At 38.7% G+C, this 7,880-nt stretch overlaps 1 pseudogene; it reads left to right on the forward strand.

The window, feature by feature from the left end:
* The first annotated feature begins 2,300 nt into the window (after positions 1–2,300).
* Positions 2,301–4,579, forward strand: LOC142426621 (vasculin-like protein 1 pseudogene; annotated as a pseudogene).
* The last annotated feature ends 3,301 nt before the right edge of the window (positions 4,580–7,880 follow it).

Genomic DNA, 7,880 nt, shown 5'->3' on the forward strand with positions numbered 1-7,880 from the left:
ATGTACTAAGTGCTATAAAATGGTAATTTTACAACTATAGCATTCCAGGAATTGTAGAACACAAGGGCAAAGATACACAGGTAAACAAAGCAGAGCCAATACTGCTGCAGGAATGCTTTCAAGTTCATCAACTTGGTTCCAAGTCCAGAAATGAACTATTAACTGTGAACTATTAACTGTTCAGAATGGAGTTGGGCATCAGCTTCTTTCATAGAAATAACTTGTATCAATTTGGAAAGGGCTCAGCTTGTGACAAGACAGATTTTTGTAGTAGTAAATTGTGTTTTTCAATTTTAAGATGGCTAAGAACATCACCTACATATGGATGATAGCCAGGGATTGAACATGCTTAGTACCTGTTTTTTTCTTATAAATATCTTATTGATTTCTCAAATGCACAGATTATGTTGCAAAAAGTTGGCTTAATATATACAATAGGTTTTTTTCCATGCATACAAAATGAGATATTTTCTGTAGTGTATGGGGACTAGGAAGATATCTACTATATATATAAGAAGTAACTATTTTTGTGTTTTATGTATTGAGTTTCTAGGAAGACTATCAGATCTTTAAATTATACACTGAATTGCTTACAAGGTGCAATTTCTACTTATGAATATCAGTAGTGAATAAAGGAACATCAAATTTGACTTTAAAATGAGAATGCGTGGTATATACTAAAGCCAAATTTCAGAATAATTAAACAGAAATCAAATGGAAAATGTTATTGGTGCCCAGCCTGTGCACTATGGGTCAGGCAGCCATTTTTAGAAGAGGTTTGTTATGGTTGTGGGTTAGCCCACCTCTTCAAGATTAGATAAATTGGGATGTACCCTACTGTGCCTCAGTTGCCCCTTGTGCAAGCAGTTACCATTGGGAATATTTCACATAATTGATTAATGATGGAAATGGATTGAAAATAGAAAATGACTTCCTTACTGAATCTGCAGAACATGCTTTAGATCACTTCCAGCAGGCAGCTCAAACGGTTCTTCAAAGTGGGCAGAAAAAAGTGAAATACAGAAAATCAAAAAGAGGTTGTCCTCACTTTGGAATTGTCTTCTTAACTACTTCTTATCCCATCTTGCTACTAGTTTTAAAGTTATAAATAGTGAAGAGGTAAGAAAGAAGAGACATTTGGAAGCTTTATATCAAGTTCCTGTCTTATGTTTTTAAAAAGGATTTCTTATACTTTTAAATTTTTAAGAGTAAGATTTGTTTTACTTCATTAATCCTATTGGACTTGCATATGTTTATTTTTTATAATTAAGATCGTTCAATACATGAAAGTCAAGATTTATAACCCTTCAGAAACAGTAACAGGAGAAATAATTCCCTGAGGATATGGGAATGGGGGAGGAAATAGAATTGAGGACTACATAAGTCTACTTGAGGGGAGCAAACAGCAGAATTGTACGTGAATGGATATACTGGTTGGTGTAAGATATTGCAAAAAATAAAATAAGGGTTCCTGGGAGGCAGCATTGGGGCAGGAGGGGATAAAAGGAAACTGATATCAAGGAGCTCAAGAAGAAAAAAATGTTTTGAAAGTGTGGAAGCAATTGTACAATAACGCTTGATGTGATCAAACTAGGGAATGTTATAACATCTGTAAGAACCCTAATAAAATTATTATTAAAAAAAGAAGACAAATTAGAAACACCTAACTACACACTATTTTTAGCAGCTGTGTTCGAGTAAGAATGAAATTTTCAGCGTTTTGTCACTTGGATGTTTGGCTACTGGAGTTGCCCGCTCAGGAAATTTTTATAGCACTTTACCAAAGAATTTTGGGGCTATTGCCTTGATGATATCACTTGCCCCATGAGCCCATCTGTCCTTCCAGCTTCACCGTGTTATGAACCATGTTTCTTTCACGGCAAATGGCCATGGGTGATCTATTTATAGAGTAGCACAATGCCTTCACTCAAGGACGTTGAATGAGGTGAACATAGTCATAGTCCCACGTGCTTTTTGAAGTCCATCAAATACTTTTTCCATTCTCCTTCTTCTTTCCTACTCCCCTGTCTCTCTTGAGAAAGTGACAGAAACGAGACGGTTTGAGATGAACAATTTAGGGAACTGAGAGAGTGATCCACAGAATCTGGTTTCTTTGTGCTTCGACACAAGGAGAGCTGCTGGCCAAGCTACTAGCGTGCCCTGTCACCAACAGAGACTCATGGGAGATCTAGCTGGTTAAGACTCAAAAGCTCCAGAAACAAGATCAGAGAAGTTATGCCCTGTGACCCGGGTAATGAGGTTGGAAGCCTCATCTTGTTGGAAAGAGACACTGGACCTAAATGGCACACCTTGACCTTGCTCCTGCTTGGCTAAATTTCTCAGCCCCACAGTGAGTCAAGTCACCTGCAGCTACCTTTGGGAAACATGGAGTCCACCTATCCATAGGGGAAGGTATATTTGGAGTGAGTCATTGTGGACATTATTCCTATGATGACTTTTTCCAGCATGGACCCCTCTGAACTACAGGAGATGCTGGGCACCAGCCCTCCCTGTTCCATGATTCTATGGACTCTGGTGTTTCTAAGGGAGGCGCATATGCTGGAATCACAGGGAACCTATCTGGTTGGCATGGCACTTCCATGGTCAAGGGCATGAGCCAGCATAGTGGAGGTGGCAGAGGAACCATCACCACTGGCATGGCAGCTCCATCCCTGAAAGGCTCTGCCTTTCAAGGGAAAACACCTAAAAAGATTATTGGGGATAAGCAAAGAAGACATGGCAGAAAAGTTTCTGTTTGAAAAGGAATATTTTCCTTCATTGAATCTAGTACTTAGCCAAAAACATCAGCCATGCAGACCTATTGAGAGTCCTTCAGCAGGTGGAAAATCACACTTAGTGTCAAGCAACCCTCAAAGATGCTGGTATTCAAAAGTTTCCAGACAGGATCCTGTTGCTTCCTTCTCACCTGCATTCACTTCACCAGTATCTCACCATGCAAATGGGAACAAATTTTCAACCATGGTCGCAAATGTCTGTAAGAATCTAGTTCCCAAGGCTCTACCACCTCCTTACAAGTCCAGTGTATGGTAAGCTAATAGAATGGAATACAAATCAGGATCCCTTTCTTTGAGTTAGGAGTCTGCTTTCACCAGTCCAATCTCTGTTACCAAACTCGTGGTACTGGCTAGTGGCAAAATTCTAAACTCTCCCACAGGGTGTCTCTCCTTTACACCCCTCTAATTGAGATGTCTTGTCTGATCAACTTAGCCAGTAGAAATTCTGAGGAAGGGTGAGCTCCTAAAGCCTCGGTACGATGATCAGCGTGGATGCTTCCCAGAGAACAGAGCGTGGCACACAGGAGGATCCGGAGAACAGTTCGCCTGAACCAAAGGAAGAGGGAGAGAAAGGCTGCCACCAAAGTGGCATGGAGGAAGGGTTGGGTGCTCACACTTTCTCTGGAAACATAGCCCGGGATATAAAAAGCAATGCAATGGCAGGAATATCCTGAAAACCATAGGAATTGTCCTTTTTAACTTTTTTAAAAATAATAATTTTATAAATCATTTTATTAGGGACTCTTACAACACTTACAACAATCCATACATCAATTTTATCAGGCACATTTGGGCATATGTTTCCATCAACATTTTCAAAACATTTTCTTTTTACTTGAGCCCTTGGTACCAGCCCCTCCTTTATCTCTCCCACCCCTACTTTTCCACCATCGTGACTCCTTGATAAATTATTATTTTCATATATTATACCATCCACTGTCTCCCTTCCCCTATGTTTCTCTTGTTCATCCCCTTGGGGATGGTGTATGGTCACATGTCCATCACTGTTACCTTCTCCCTACCCTCATGGTATCACTCCTCCCACTATCATTCCTGAGGGGTCTATCTGTCATGGATTCTATGTGTCAAGAGCTCTTATCTGTACTAGTGTACATGCTCTGGTCTAGCCATATTTGTAAGGTAGAACTGGGGTCATGATAATTTGTGTGGTGGGGAAGAATCATTAGAGAAATAGAGGAATGTTGTGTGCTTCAGTGCTATACTGCTCCCTGGCTGGCTCATCCCTTCCTTGTGACCCTTCTAGAAGGGGATGCCCAATTGTCTACAGATGAGCTGTGGGTCTCCACTGGGACCCTCCTCATTCTCATCGATATGATGGTTTGTTTTGGATCTTTTGATGCCTGAGACCTGATCCCATCAATACCTCATGATCACACAGGCCAGTGTGCTTCTTCCATGTGGGCATTCTTGCTTCCCTGCTAGGCGGCCGCTTGTTTAACTTCAAGCCTTTAAGACTTCAGATATGCTATCTTCTTACAGCCAGGCACCATCAGCTTTCTTCACCACATTTGCTTAAGCACCCATTTGTTCTTCAGTGTTCTTGTCGCAAAGGTGAGCATCACAGAATGCTAGGTTTTAGAACAAAGTGTTCTTGCATTGTGGGAGGAATTGAGTAGAGGCCCAATGTCCATCTGCTACCTTGATACTTCACATATAAATATATGAACATAGACCTTCTCTTCACAGAGGATGAGTTGAAAGACTTCCATATGAAAACTGAGCAGCTTAGAAGAAACGGCTCTGGGAAGAAGTGCTTCTTATAGAACTGCTGACCCTACCTATTCTCTCCTAGGAGATGCCCTGGTAAAATCAACGTTGAGGGCTCAGCGGTAGGAACCAGTGGCAATGAAGCATCAGATGGTGACACCTGGAAGTAGGCATTTTAATCCTTACAGTTAAAGCCAACCCATCAAATTTGGTTGTGCGCTGGGGAGTAGACAAAAGAATTCATACTTTTCCTTTTGTTTATGTTGTTGAATACTTCATGCACAAGGGGGATAAACACATTACAAAGCGAGAGCGCAATTGGCTAGTTTAGCTTTTACTGTTGTTGTTCTTCTCCATATTGTGCTTAATAGAAGTTTGTGTGGTGGGAAAGATTTAAACAATTTTGTATGTTCACACGCAGTGTATATGAAGCAATGCACAAGTGGAAGCTGGCAGTGCCGAGTGCAGGAGCCACAGATCTGCAGCAGCAGCTTCTACCACCGGCCCCTGAGGCACTCACCTCTGTGCCCATGCAATCCTTTTCAATACAAATTGGATATTGAAATTATAATTCTATTAAATTATTGCTAATAATTTGATTTCTTGATTTCATGTTTGGCTGCTAGCTTTAACCCTTAACCAAGCAAATATGTTTTTCTTTTTCTTTTTCCTCTTAGGGGAGAGCCATAAAATATTTTAAAATAGAAAATAAGCTACTAATGTAGCCTTGATATTCAGGACAGACTGTAAAATATAATTTTTGTTATATTTCAAAGATTAAGATCATTTTGATAACATCATTTACAGATTTAAAAGAAATGACTATCACAAGTCTATTTTGAGGTAAGAAACCACATATAATAACTTGGAATGAATATTTTGCATCAGTAAAAAAAATAAAGTTAGTGTTTTTCTTGAGTATTAAAAATACTCTATATTTTTAAATGCACATTTATTTTATTAGGTATTAGGACCGCTGTGTTTTAGTAAAGAATAATTCTCCTCTATTGTGAAAATAAATCCTTATAAAAAGTTATAAATTAAGATATGGTTTTAAAATGAATCTATTATCTTGATAAGCTAAGAGTTTAAAGTAGGGTTGAAAGAATTGCTTCCCATAAAACCAAGCAAATAGTATTTATACTTTTAAAATTCTTTAGCTGATTAACTTAAGAGAGATTTTCATCTTTTAAACCTCTAAAGTCAATACATTTCTTTTAAAATGCAGGCTGGATTTCAAAAGGATGTAAGATTAAAATTTTCTCAGCAATTTGTTTTGAAATAACTTCACTTTCAGAGTAGGCAATCTTATTCCTCAAGCAATGTACTGGGTTTTGTTTTAGGAGGATGCACTTCACCTTTAAAGACATTTAGGATACTATTATCCATGCCAACAAAATAGTGCAAAAAAATAAAATAGAATCTTAGGGATAAAAGATACAGAACATCTAATGTAAAACTGGAGCCAAATGAAACTAAGACTTATACAAGAGTTCCAAGAGCCTTATTTTAATTCAAAGACAACTTAGGATAACTTTTCAAGAGATATAGAACCCATACTATTCAAGGGTACCTCCCCCAAATGTAATGTTTTTCAAGGCTATATATTAAATTTTTTGCAACAAAACAAGATCATGTTCAAACATTCTCCATTACATTTATTACATTTGTCAAATCTGAAATAGCATTCTTGGAGACATTTTTTTCAAACTCGTCTGTTTGGATGGTTGCCAGCACCTCCCTTGGTTTTTTCTTCACTTCTTCTATGTCATCAAGTTCTTGTGCTTTCATGTCTGTCCCCCTTCATTTGAAGAAACAAAGAGAAATCACATGGAGTGAGATCAGGTGAGTCAGGTGTACGGGGAAAGAGGCATGCTGTTTCTCACCAAAAACTGGCACACTGAGATGGCTGCGTGAGCAGATGCACTGTCATGGTGGAAAAACCAGTCCCCCTTCTGCCACAAATCAGGCTTCTGGCATCACACACAGTTATGCAATCTTCTCAGAACCTGCAAATAGAAAGCTTGATTAGCTGTCGGACCTGGTAGACAAAACTCCAAATACACTATGAGTCAGCATTTTGGTCTGTTCAGGAAGTTGACAGATGTCCAGAATTAGGTTTGTCATCAATTGTCATTTCACCTTGTTTAAAATGAGAAAAACACTTGTACATTTGAATTTTCCCCATAGCACTCTCCTTGTAATCTCTGTTCATCATCACAACAGTTTCTGTGGCATTTTACCTGAGCAGGAAACAAAATTTCACAGCTGCACTATGTTCTCTTGAATCAACCTTCACAAAAAATGAGGTTCAAGTGAAACTGCTTTTATGGAAAAAAAAAATTCACTGTGACCAGAGAGAACATTCCCAGGTGATGCCACTTGGTGCACAACTCAGAGTTTTTGGAGCTCGCCTAGTGGGAATAATGTGCACTATGAAAGCTCTGCCCAAGGGCACTTTGTTCCCATTTTGACGAGGTACGCCCTTGTATTTAATGTTCTGTTATTTCCATAAACCTGTAAAAACAGTAAAAAATAGGATATATGAAACATGTCCTCAATCTCTGTGTACATTTCCTCTGTAAACTACTACTCACGAAACAGAAAACAACAACCAAACCATTGATGTTGCTGAAAAAACTGAAAAAAATTTCATCTAGTCAAGGCCTTTTATTCATTCAGTTAGACATCACATACTTTAGTCAATAGGCAAGAGTGAGGGATTGCCATTGGCATTGATCAATTACTAATATTTATTGGGAATCTTCTGCTCAATTATATTTAAGCAAAAATTTGGGTCAAAGACTCATGGAAACAATTAGTCCTACTCACTAATAGACAACTTTGTCCTCCATCTCTGACAATAAGACCAGTACTAAATGTTGCCAAGGTATCACTACCAACCACTGTGAAAGGGATCACATTAGAAGGTTTTGAATAATAAGAGAGCAATCTGAAACACCACTTGAAGTCATAAGGAAGACCAGGTTTGCAGGTCAGATAGAGACTGACAGAATCCCAGACACTATGGCCCCAAATCACCATTTGGTTATGGAACTGAATTCATCCCTTTGATTCATTTTCAGTGAAACAACAGACAGGTTTTGAGGTACACATTATGAGGTAGACATTCCTTAGAATTATCAAAGAGAAAATTCAACCTTCTGAGATTAAAGGGCAGGATTTTCCTGAGGGAAAAATTCAGAAGGCTGGAATGGTTACTGGAAAAGGAAGACTGAAAAAGAGAAACACTGAGAGGACTGTTACATGGCAATCAATGGCAGGAAACAGAATGTATCTGAGTGTTGAACGGCAAGTAGATGTACGCTACAAATACTCATGCAAGGCTCCCTAAAA

The sequence above is a fragment of the Tenrec ecaudatus genome, chromosome 14 (genome assembly GCF_050624435.1).
Source record: "Tenrec ecaudatus isolate mTenEca1 chromosome 14, mTenEca1.hap1, whole genome shotgun sequence".
Lineage (NCBI taxonomy): Eukaryota > Metazoa > Chordata > Mammalia > Afrosoricida > Tenrecidae > Tenrec > Tenrec ecaudatus.